This window comes from Oncorhynchus mykiss, chromosome 27 (genome assembly GCF_057628025.1).
Source record: "Oncorhynchus mykiss isolate SJ-2025 chromosome 27, ASM5762802v1, whole genome shotgun sequence".
NCBI classification, from domain to species: domain Eukaryota; kingdom Metazoa; phylum Chordata; class Actinopteri; order Salmoniformes; family Salmonidae; genus Oncorhynchus; species Oncorhynchus mykiss.
The window spans coordinates 16,322,688-16,335,424 of NC_143048.1; the positions used below are offsets into that span (position 1 = coordinate 16,322,688).

General features: G+C 42.6%; 1 long non-coding RNA gene across 1 annotated transcript; it reads right to left on the reverse strand.

Moving 5' to 3' along the window:
- Positions 1 to 479: 479 nt before the first annotated feature.
- Positions 480 to 3,188, reverse strand: LOC149971247 (uncharacterized). The gene is made up of 3 exons (XR_016492681.1): positions 3,058 to 3,188; positions 2,510 to 2,605; positions 480 to 1,962 (listed from the first exon to the last, which is right to left on the reverse strand). It is a non-coding gene; the product is annotated as an uncharacterized LOC149971247 (long non-coding RNA).
- Between the last annotated feature and the right edge of the window lie 9,549 nt (positions 3,189 to 12,737).

Genomic DNA, 12,737 nt, shown 5'->3' on the forward strand with positions numbered 1-12,737 from the left:
CAGATCCAGGGGCTCAACTTTGGTTTTAGATGTGGCGGGGACATAACTTGGTGGCTGGTATGAGGGTCCTCCCATTTTTGGGTGGCATCTAATGCTAATTTCCTGCATTACTACACAATCTAATATGACCCATGGCCCTTCTACCCGTCTCTATTTAGAGCAACATAAAGTAAGCAAAAATGCCCAAAGTCAAGCTAGGTAAGAGATCATTCTTAAATATGTTTAAGTGATTGATAACACTGAACGAGATCAATGATAATTCAATAATGAATATTGTTTTGCACCTTTAACCAATAGCCTAACAAACGAACAACTCTTACAAATAAAGTAAACACTAAACTTTTGATTGTCTTTAATTAATAATTAATGACAATCCAATTTCAGCCAGACTGCTCAGCAAGCCCTAGCTGCCTACACGCCCAACCCCACCAGTCTAGTCAATAACTCAACTCCCTCCCCAACACAACTTACTTCCAATCTTTCTTTTTATGTCTCAAGGAAAGGTTTGGAAAACATTTATTTTCATTTTTTAAACACACATACCCCTACACATTAACACACAGAAACAGTACACCCTCCATATAATTAATATCATAGGCCTAATAGTACTGTTGAGCTCTTGTTACTTGCACACAATATAGCTGGGTCACCCCGTGCTGTCCCTAGGGGTCCACGGCCCTGCAGAGCGTCAGTGTCATCCAACAGTATGGCAGACCCCCAGGGCCAGGACTGAGCAGCCCAGCAGCTAGGGATTGCCTAAAAAGGTATGTCCCCTGACGTGGTTATGTTTTCAATACAGGCTCATTTTGTTGTACTGTATTCCATATATTCCATATAAGCCATCCAGACCTTATGAAAGTTGCACAGTATACCCTTAATCTTGTAAAACATCTAATCTAGTGACACAGTGTACACAACTTGACATGTCTTCCATCCATTGTGGGAGTATATGTCACGACTTCCGCCGAAGTCGGCTCCTCTCCTTGTTCGGGCGGCGTTCAGCGGTCGACGTCACCGGCTTTCTAGCCATCGCCGCTCCATTTTTTACATATCCATTTGTCTTGTCTTGTTTTCATACACACCTGGTTTGCATTTCCCCAATCAATTGAGTTGTATTTAACCCTCGGTTTCCCATCATATTTTGTGTGTAATTATGTTCATGTTATGTTGTGGTTGTTAAGCACTTTACTTTATTGTTCCGTTTTTTTGAGCACGTTGTGCTCCCGGTTTGGAACTATAATAAAGTGCGCTTTATTTAATCATACCCTGCTCTCCTGCACCTGACTTCGCCTTTATATACAGCCTGACAGCATAAACAACCTTCCAATTATTGCCAATGCATTTCTTACCCGCTAGGTTAGTTTTTTCTATAGTCTGCAGTATCAACATTTCCAAGCAAACAAAAACAGGGAGAAGGGAGAATCTGTAGAATTCAGCCAGCCTTCACAAGACCATAACATATGCAAATATGTCCCCTTTTGTGTTTTACACCTCCAGCAGAATAATTACATTTATGTGAGCATGATTCCATTTCACTGGTATATAGTGAATCATGCACACATAAATGTATGGATGGTCTTACACTTCAGTAATTTATGTTTGAGATTATATGAACATGACGGGATATTCAAACATCTGTACCATTCATCATCAATAGCTTCTCCTAGGTCTTCCTCACATTTTGTTTTGCATGTGTGTCATTGGGAAAAGCCTCTATCAACCCTTTATACAGTTTGGAAATCAACTTTAGAGGTTTGTCAGACTGCCTTGAAATAGTTTAAATCTTCGAGGCTTCTTGCTTGTCCAATGTTTGCTGCACGAGAGAATAAAGTGTTGTATCTGTAAAAATTCACCTCAGCTCTGTCACAGACTGGTCTTCCCTGGCTGCCTGACCTCAGCTCTGTCACAGACTGGTCTTCCTTGGCTGCTTGACCATGATGAGACCCCTGTCACCATCTGATCCTGCATGACAAATATTTACATTGTACATGTATACATTATATTATCCATGAATGATTCAACAATTGATATGACCATTATTCCCAGATCTCAGACTGTATCCTACCCATCAACTCAAGATGGAATTTTGTATCCATTCACTGATTGTTATAATATACTGCAAATTTCAACTGAGCTCTGTAGACTGGTCTTTACTGGCTGTCTGACTCTGCTGTCACCCTCAGATCCTGCTAAAACATGATGGGCATAGTGTTGTGTACTGACGGTGCACCATGACAGTGAAGCCTGTAGAGCTGTTTATACCGTGTCCGAGTCAAAAGTAGGGAATTAGCTAGGGAAACCGGCAGATCAATAACGTTACATTGCTGTACTGACTAATAAAAACTCACATTGTTGTAACAATGTGCGCTGAGAGTCGGGAAGCAAGTTCAGGGAGTGAGTGTTTTGATGAATAAACGCACCATAATACAAAAGAAACACGAACAACAGCCATGAAACTGAAAAAGAAACAATTACACCTTCGGAAGGAACTAAAGGAAGTGACATATACTGTATAGGGAAGTGATGGCGTCCAGGTGAGTCTGATGACGCGCAGGTGCGCGTAACGATGGTGACAGATGTGCACCATAATGAGCAGCCTGGTGACCTAGAGGCCAGAGAGGGAGCACACGTGACAATTGTGCTGATAAAATGTCGGAATATCAATCTTCAGATGTTCGTGAGCTAGCTAGCAAACTTTTGTCTAGCTCTGCTAGCTAATGATACAATGATACATCATCATATTGACTTCTGTTGAAACAGGACAAAACGAAGGCTACAAAACATTTCCATACACACAACAGCTGTTAGATACTGCTACCTGACAGATAGCTAGAAGCTAGCTAGAGCTGAAGTGGCTGTGGTAGCTACTTGTTAGCTAACTAGCTGCTAGTAGGTAATTCACTTCAGTCGAGAGGGGATGAAACATTAGCTAACGTAACATGTCAGTTACACTACTAGCTCAGCAATGGGAGTAAATATTTGTTTTTCTGTCAAACAGCAGTTACCTTGCAAGCTAGATCAGTCAACTAAAGAGTAGCCAATTTTCGCTCTGCTTACTTTTACAACTCAGAGAATAAGTGTACCACAGACAGCAGCTGCCTCTGTTCATCTGTCCCGTGCTGGTACTATACGCCAGCCTTTCAGAAGCTTTGCCTTCACACAGTCTGTCTGCACGCTCTGTGATGTCTGTGCTGTCCTAAATCCAGCCAGCTGAAACCGGAAAGCAGCCTACCCAACCACTCTGAGGTGTCTGCATGGTCCTAAAGCACCCCCGAGCTGTGTTTTGTATCACAGTGCAATGATAAAACTAGGGGGGACAAAATAAAATTTCTGAATGTGAGTGTGTGGAGGGGGGGGGGGGGGGGGGCAGTGAAAGTTGCACCCCTGACCAGATCAATGTGCAGAGGTATGAGGTCTTTGTGGGTAGACGAGTACATGGAGGCAGGGTAAAAGTGATTAGGCATCAGGATAGATAATCAGTGCTTGACGGGATAAAATAAGTGCATTTGTTCAAGATTGTCCATTAGATTTTGTTCACAGAAATTCACGAATTACATTATTCTGTAGAGACCTCTGATTGTTCACTGTTGAGGGTTCATACACATTTTAGATGACTTCTCGTTGGCTTTTAACAACATTTTCATGACTTTTATCAGCAGGTATTCCCAAACTGTACCCCAGGGGTACGCCAAATAAAAATGTGATTCAAATTGAATATATTTTTTTTTCATTGTTTAAAATAAATATTTAAAACATCTTCACATTTTCAAACAGTACATATTTTCCAACGGGGCTTTACGTTTGGGTGAGTTTTTTTCTCTCGCCTGAGTAGCCTCGTTTCACTGTCAAAAATACAATTACACCTTCTAGTGTTCGGCGAAATAATAACACAATGTCAAATACCGGTAGCCTTGTCAAATAATTAACATCCAATCACATTAACCGTTACTTTAGCGGGAAACCTTCACTCTTGCACAGACATTTAGAAACTAAACATGACATTTTGAAAAATAAGCCACGGGAGTTTCTGGAGCGAGAATAAAGATGACTTTTGAGTAGTAAGACATGTATAAAAGCAACAGATACCATTAATAAAAAGGGTCTAGAAGCGTCTTATATGATAAGCTACAGAGTGGATAGGACAGGGAAGCCCTACACTATCGTGGAGGACTTCATTCTTCCTGCTGCTGCGGATATACCTGGGACAATGCTGGGGGAAAAGGTCAAAACAACTATACAGACAATGTCTTCATCAAACAACACTATTTCACGACACATCCGTGACATGGCAGGAGATGTTTTGAAACAATTAGTGCTTTGCATACAAGCCAGTGAATTCTATGCGTTACAGCTGGATGAGTCAACAGACGTGGCGGGCCTGGCACAGCTCCTGGTATATGTCCGTTACGTTTATGGGAGGTCAATTAAGGAAGACATCCTCTTCTGCAAACCACTGGAAACCAGCACAACATGAGAATATATTTTTAAAGTACTGGACAGCTTTGTGACATCAAATGGACTTTGGTGGTCAAGATGTGTTGGCATCTGTACTTATGGCGCAAAAGCCATGACAGGGAGACATAGTGGAGTGGTAACGAGCGTGCAAGCAGTAGCTTCCGGCGCCACTTGGGTACACGGCAGCATCCACGAGAGGCTCTTGCTGCCAAGGGAATGGTCCTGTTGAGCAGCTGATGTTTAGGCTACAAGGTGGTTTGACCAAGGCTTGAACAAAAGCCTGCACACCCAATAGCTATCCTGGAGGATGGTTGCTACCCTTGATATAAAATATTTCAACATTACTACCAAGTATTTTTGTCTTTATAAAATGATTCCCTCATTCAATGAATCAGGGATCAAATGGATAAGGTAGGCTTCTTCAAAGCATAGTATCTAACTAGACATGATTATATATAAGGCTCAAATATTCATGTTTCAGGGGAGCTCCGCCTGATATAGAGGTCCTGGATGGCAGGGAGTTCGGCCCCAGTGATGTACTGGGCTGTCCGCACCACCCTCTGTACGCGTTATGGTCAAGGGCGGTGCATTTGCCATACCAAGCGGTGATGCAACCAGTCAAGATGCTCTCGATGGTGCAGCTGTAGAACTTTTTGAGGATCCGAGGGCCCATGCCAGATCTTTTCAGCCTCTCGAGGGGGAAGAGGCACTGTCGTGCCCTCTTCATGAATGTGTTGGTGTGTCTGGACCATGTTAAGTCCTTAGTGATGTGGACACCAAGGAACTTGAAGCTCTCAACCTGCCTCACAACAGCTCCGTTGATGGGGATTGGGGAGTGCTCTCCTGTAGCCCATGATGAACTCCTTGGTCTTACTGAGGTTGAGGGAGAGGTTGTTGTCCTGACACCACTCTGCTAAGTCTCTGCGTTGGTATGTGAATGGAGTGGGTCTAGGTGTTTTGGGATGATGGTGTTGATGTGTGTTGACCAGCCTTTTAAAGCATTTCATAATTACAGATGTGAGTGTTACAGGGCGGTAGACATTTAGGCAGGTTACCTTGGAGCGCTTGGGAACCGGGACACACACACACAAACACGCTAAACCTAAGATTTATTTTTATTGGATTTCCTCCAATAAAGCTGTTGGCTGTTTGTAGGGATGTCTTTGGATTTATCTGGTTCGATGAGTTTTAATATAAACTGAGACATTGTGACTTATGTCAGCCCAGGGGTAGCCCATGTGTAATAAGCTATCCTCTTACACTATATTACTGTATGCTTTGGCAAGCTCATGTTTGCATCAAACCTTTCAACATATTATTCAACTCAACTGTGGACGGATGTTCAACTTGTCTGCCTTATTTATTATTATCTGATTATTTGACTTAGCATGACTTCATTCTTATCAAGCAGATTCCAAGTGCGAATGGGTTGGCTTTCTCCCCTGTTCACTTCATCCTGAACACTCAATATCTATTGCCATTGGCCCACCCCTCTGTGTGACAAAACCCATTCTACACCCTTACAGCTACACTATTCATTGGACAATTGGTGCAGTCTGATTTTGGCAATGGCAGTACAAAACATCTCCTCTAACTGTCCTAGACACAACATCTCTTCCCATCTCCATAAGGAGAGAGTTTTCATGTCTGAGTCCCTGGCTGGCCCTGAGTGCTAGGGGAAGGCCTGAGCCTCTCCCTGGTCTAACTGCAGTCCCCTGGCTGGCCCTGAGTGCTAGGGGAAGGCCTGAGCATCTCCCTGGTCTAACTGCAGTTCCCTGGCTGGCCCTGAGTGTTAAGGGAAGGCCTGAGCCTCTCCCTGGTCTAACTGCAGTCCCCTGGCTGGCCCTGAGTGCTAGGGGAAGGCCTGAGCATCTCCCTGGTCTAACTGCAGTCCCCTGGCTGGCCCTGAGTGTTAGGGGAAGGCCTGAGCCTCTCCCTGGTCTAATTGCAGTCCCCTGGCTGGCCCTCAGTGCTAGGGCAAGGCCTGAGCCTCTCCCTGGTCTAACTGCAGTCCCCTGGCTGGCCCTGAGCACGAGGGCAAGGCCTGAGCATCTCTCTGGTCTAACTGCAGTCCCCTGGCTGGCCCTGAGTGCTAGGGGAAGGCCTGAGCCTCTCCCTGGTCTAACTGCAGTTCCCTGGCTGGCCCTCAGTGCTAGGGGAAGGCCTGAGCATCTCCCTGGTCTAACTGCAGTCCCCTGGCTGACCCTGAGTGCTAGGGGAAGGCCTGAGCCTCTCCCTGGTCTAACTGCAGTCCCCTGGCTGGCCCTGAGTGCTAGGGGAAGGTCTGTGTTCACACGCAGCAGAACTCTGTGGTTTGTGGGGCTCCTCACTGATGAGGACTGACAGCCTGTCTCTCCAGCTACTTTAATCTGCTGACGTCCAGGAAGCATCTGGCCTTGTTGAAGCAATACCAGGTGAAGGACTGAAGGCAGAGCTAGGGGCCTGTTGCTTTTGCATTGACTGGTAACTGGATTAGGATATTTGGATTGTTTTCAGTCTCCAACTCAATAGATAACACCATGTAGTTTGGTATCATAATGATCTATATCATCATTCCAGATGATCTATATTTATTTACCTTGTCTTTACAGGTCAATACATTAAGAACAGACTCTCGTTTGCATGATGAGGATGAGACTGAAAATGAGGATTATTATTATGATGATGATGTGTTATCCTCTAGGCTTTGTTTGTATTTTTTTAATTGTAGAATTCTACCCTCCCCCCAAGAAGTGATGATGGTGATGATGAAGTCGACTGTAGCATATGCCTATAAAGAAGAATGGATAAGGCGAGCCACATGTATCCTTGTCAGACTAACCCCTGCTGTCATGCATGGTTTTCAGATATGTTCTGTACAGTGTAGTGTGGAAACTCTGTAGGCCTACCATAGCATGTTATGCACTACAAATGTGTTTGCGTTCACATTGTAGTATTCCCCAAATAATATCATATGTCAGGGGTTAACAGTTTGCTGCAGTTCTTGTTTTTGTAAAGCTAGTTGACTAGTGGGGCCTCAAGGTCAAGTCTATGAAATCACTGTGTGGTCAAATTACATGGGGTGGCAGGTAGCCTAGTGGTAAGAACATTGGGCCAGTGACCGAAAGGTTGCTGGATTGACTCCCCAAGTTGACAAGGTATAAATCTGTCGTTCTGCCCCTGATCAAGGCAGTTAACCCACTGTTCCCTGGCAGGCTGTCATTGTAAATGAGAATTTGTTCTTAACTGACTTGCCTAGTTAAATAAAAAAATATACATATGAGCAAACATAATCAATTTAATGGCATGTTTTTTAGATCGTTTATTCATTTAACTTTTTCCCAATGTGAAGAACAAAGTGTATTATTTGTTTTTTTTCCTATTCATTATTTATCCTTATTAACTCTACTATGTGAGTGATTTATTTGGAAGTGATTCTCTGGATGATATTCGTCTATCATCATCATCATGGAATAATGGCCCCTGACAGCTGAAAATGTAATGTGTTTGGAACGAGGTGTTGGTTTCCAGGAGTCCCTTTCCACCGTCCACATGAGAGACTGTCAAATTCTTGCAGGCAGTGAAAATAACGGAAGATGGGAATCCATCATGTTAGCATTTAGAAGTCTAAATGGCTTGAGCAGAATCAAGACAACCTGACTCTGGACGGTATTGCTGACAACACACTAAAGCAACTGAATCCTGAGTAGCTCAACTTATGTCCTCCCTGTGTACATCCTCGTAGTGACAGTGAAAAGGAACCGACTGCCAGACCTGAGTACAAACAGTATTTCAAATCATAGAAGTATGTTTGCCGTGCTTGACTGAGCTTGTCTGGCGTAATGGAACCAATGGAATAGTCCCAAAAGTGCAGACCCCACCCCCATCTGCACCCCAGGCAGGCTCAAGCCAAATACTATCTTGTATGAAGTGGTTTGTCTCTGATTAAAATACAATGGATTAAAGTGACAGTGATGTATTACAGAATCCATTTGGAGTGATGAGGGAATGGGTAATCCGAACCACCGCCATGACACCACATACACATCTAATTCAAACTGTCTGCCTCCATGTTTATGTAGCGTTTAAACCTCTCTGCTGTTTTAGTACCTCAGGGATTGAATACACTAGAATTACCATCCTCACCAGGCCCACTGTGGTCCAGCCTGCCACATAAACATTTGTAGAGCATATTGACAACCATGTCAGCCGCAGCATTATGTTAGCTCCAGGAAGCAAGAAAATAACTCCTTTAAGACATGCAAAGGAAGCTTGAGCTCATTTACTATTGACCGACTGATGAGAGGTTCCCTACACCTGAGAAGGGACCGCATATCTTCAGGAGAGGAACTTGGCACCGCTTGTGGTATTTTGTATTAAGTACCTGTTGAAAGACAGGGATATACTGCACACAACTCACTCCCAGATATTTAGCCACGGGCCATAGTTTTAGCTTATCTATCACTTGCTTTCTCTACCTTCTAATAAAACAGGTGACAACAAACCTTCATTTCACATTATTTGTAGAAAACACTAAATGAAAAATGGCCATTCTGTTTAAACCTACAGGCTTGAGGGGAATAAGGATATGCTCAGACGTAACACACCCATTGCTGTTTTGGGTCTTTGATCAGCAATTTGTAGCAAAGTGTGTAGGAGAGACCAGATGTTCTCTCTCTATCTGGTTCTACTGTCCAGAGAGAGAGAGGACATGCAACTAATCTAAATCTGCAGGTTACCAAGAGTTAAGGACCCTCCAACAAAGGAAAGGCTATATGAAAGGAACTCCTTTGATTGTTTCCATTGAACCAGGTATTTCACAAGGTTTTACATGTTTGATGCATAGACATAATCATCCCCTAAGCGTCTATAACTTGGAAAATAATATATCCCAATAGTCATCATTTTGTTATGATCTTTCTTTGGAGCTGTTCTTTTCGAACCCTCAGTAAATCAAAAAAATAGTACAGTGTGTGGCACGTGGATACTTTAAAGACTGGCAATGACGGATGGGGTGTTTTGGCTGTATTCGAAGTCCGCTGTTGAATTACATCATCGTTCTCTCATCATGTGAAATCCAATACCTTGTCAAACATAAGATCAGGTCGCCAGTATGACTGTATAGTGTTTCATATATTTTGAACTCAAAGTCTTTTATCCAATGTCGTCACTTTGAAAACAAACATATGAATAGCATGAGAACACCCATTACAAAACTGTTTTACTGCCCCTTGGGAAAATGATTGACCACATATTTTCTCCACTTAAAACCACAATGTTGACATATTTAAGAGGACATTCACAGCGTAGTGCAGTACCATTATACCACAGAACTCAGTTTCAAATAGTATATTCCTTCAAATACGTTGAGTGTTTGACTGAGCCTACCTGGAGCACCAGATAGGTAGTGTGGCACTTTTGGGACAATTGCACCAATCAAGTACAACTAAAGTATATGAAATATTTAAAATACTATTTGGACCCAGGTCTGCAGAACACCATATGTGTCCAGCGTGATTCAGTGGACAGAGAGACAGAGAGAACGGGGTGAACCAGTGGGCAGAGACAGTTCACTGCACATCCCTCAGCCTACTTCATTAAGCTCCCACAGGCACATACATTGTTGAAATCACTCCGAGAGTGAAAACAGCATTGAAGATCTCATTACTTTCATCCTAGCAAATTGCTTCCATTCTGCCTGGCTGACTGTCTGTAAAACTATCCTCCCCCAAACAGAGATTCCCTCTGAGTGGCCCAGTGAATGCGGAGGAGGGGAGAGAAATCACTCTACTGTAAACTCGTTAAGCAAACACAGCAAATTAAGATTAAACCCATACTGTCTACCTCTGCTATGATTCACCGATAATAACCGAGCACATCAACAGGCCTTTATAGGGCTGAAATATCTCTGTCTCTCTCTCTCCCTCCCCCTCTTTCTCACTCTGTACATTTTACAAAGCCATCAACCAGAGTCAGTTTGAGATACCTTGTGTGTACTCATTATTGAAAATAGGATGTGTGTTTGTTAGTGTGTGTGTCTGTTTTTAGTGTGTTAGTGTGTGTGTCTGTTTTTTTTTAAACGAGGACATGCTCACAGCGAAGCATCACAGAGGGCAGTTGAAAAAATCAAAGTCCTTTGGCATGGCTGGTAGATTCCTGCCATTCATTGGTTCCATCCCCTTAAGATAACAAAAGGCGGTCTTTATTATGTGAAGGCAAGCAACCGTTGAAATTGGGCAAAGTTTTGCAGGCAAGTGAAACTCTCATTGTTCACGTCTTCAGCATGGCCACATCAAATAGTAAAAAAGTACTCACATGATTGTAGTTATCCTCAACTTTTGTAGCCAAAGGCAAAGCCAATGGACACACTCTCTGTAGCAACTCCTATAACTGCCAGTTCATTTTATCAGAATACACTCATCTATATCAAGACCATCCTTAAAATTACCTGCATCCTAAATGTCACCCTATTCCATATGTAGTGCACTACTGTTTTTTTAATGCGATAGGGCTCTGGTCAAAAGTAGTGCACTTTACTGTGTAGGGAACAGGGTGCCATTCGGAATTCAACCAACGTCTTTCTAAGGTCCATGTGCAACTAATGTTTCTTTCAGAGCTAAATGAAAGGCATAGGAAGTGTCAGAGACATGTGACATGACTACTTAGAAGTCAACTTATTATACGTTGCTGGTGTGTCTTCTTACATGTCATCATCTCTGAACTAAGGAGTGGAAAGGTCCATAGCAGTGATGACCAGTTCAAACTTGTATAAGAATACAGTAAAGTCTGTCGAGTGAAAATTCTTCCTGTTTGTATAGGCCTTTGCATGCTCAGTGATGTAATTGTGCACATAGGCTGTCTGATCCCTCTTTATAAAACCGTAATGTTCCATCTGGTTTAAATCATATCAGTTGCAACAGTTTTGGCATAACAATTTTTTTCTTCTGCTTCGCTTCTTTGATGTTGTGGATTTGAATGGATACTGTAGATACATGTCATGGGAATCATCAGCAAGTACACCTTTTACTGACAGATTGGTTGGAACAATAAAGGGGAGATATTGCACAACATAACCACAGACCTTGGCACTCCCAGGGGGAAAGATCAATGTCTTGTTTCTTCTTCGTTCGAATTGTTATGGAGGCGGACAGTGGAAACTGGGGAAATAAGCTACTTTCACACACAATGGCTCTGTTACAATTGTTCTTGACTAATCAGAAATGATCCATGTTCTTTATTGTTACCGGTTTGGAAAGAATGCCTACCAAAAAAATATATTCATCATGTCACTTATAGGTCATGTGAGTGATCTCTGTGGCATGTTGAAACCCTTTCCAAAGCAACATCTGGTCCTTGGTAGGTATTCAGCCCTTATGCAATCTCAGACATGTCTTTTCTAACAACAGTATGTACAGTATTTTGTCAAGTTAGCGTTACTCATTGTGTATTTATTCCACCTGATTTTATTTTTTCTATTATTTTTCTATTTTCTCTCTGCATTGTTGGGGAGGGCCTGTAAGTAAGCATGTTGCTGTTAGTCTACACCTGTTGTCTACCAAGCATGTGACGAATAACATTTGATTTGATTTGATTTACTCCTCAATTACTATTGGTTTAGACTTCTAAGTTATCATACACATTCTGGTAGACTTTGTGAAAGTAGCCGTCACCTTTCAACCAACCTGAAAAGGAGAATAAGAGCTCCTTCAGATAGATATTCACCAGGCAAAAATACAGTAAACCAATGTTTCAACTCAATTAAATATCAAACAAATATGGACATTGGTTTTTCGTTTTTATGTTACCTCAGGGTATAGTCCGATTATTCAGATGAGAAGGTCGCCATGGAGATGTGAGCGAGCCAGTGACCTCACCACTTGTAGCCCACTGCTTTTCATTACGCCCTGGTGTTGCTTTGCCTTCTAGAGTTCCCAACACTGCAGTTAGCCCTGCCCTTATTTTGATGTGCACCATACGTTTTCACCATAGCAACCTAAATCTACTTTAACCCTGGAAAATCCCTATTTATGTCCTCATTAAAAAGAATTATCCAGAGGAATAAGAAGGCAATGTGAGACTGTTCTTTCTCCCTAATGCTGAGCTGTAGGTCTTCTCTGTGCTGTTGAAACTACTCCAGGGGAACTTACAGGGGCAAAGGAGTATTGTAATTGTGAATGTACTTGTCTACGTAAATAGTGGAGTTGAACAGGTGCTTTTTAGAGTGGGGAGTGAAGGAGTGAATGTGTGTGTGGAGGGGGTGAGTGTGAAAAAGCTAGACTGGTTCCTCATTCCTGCGATTTAAA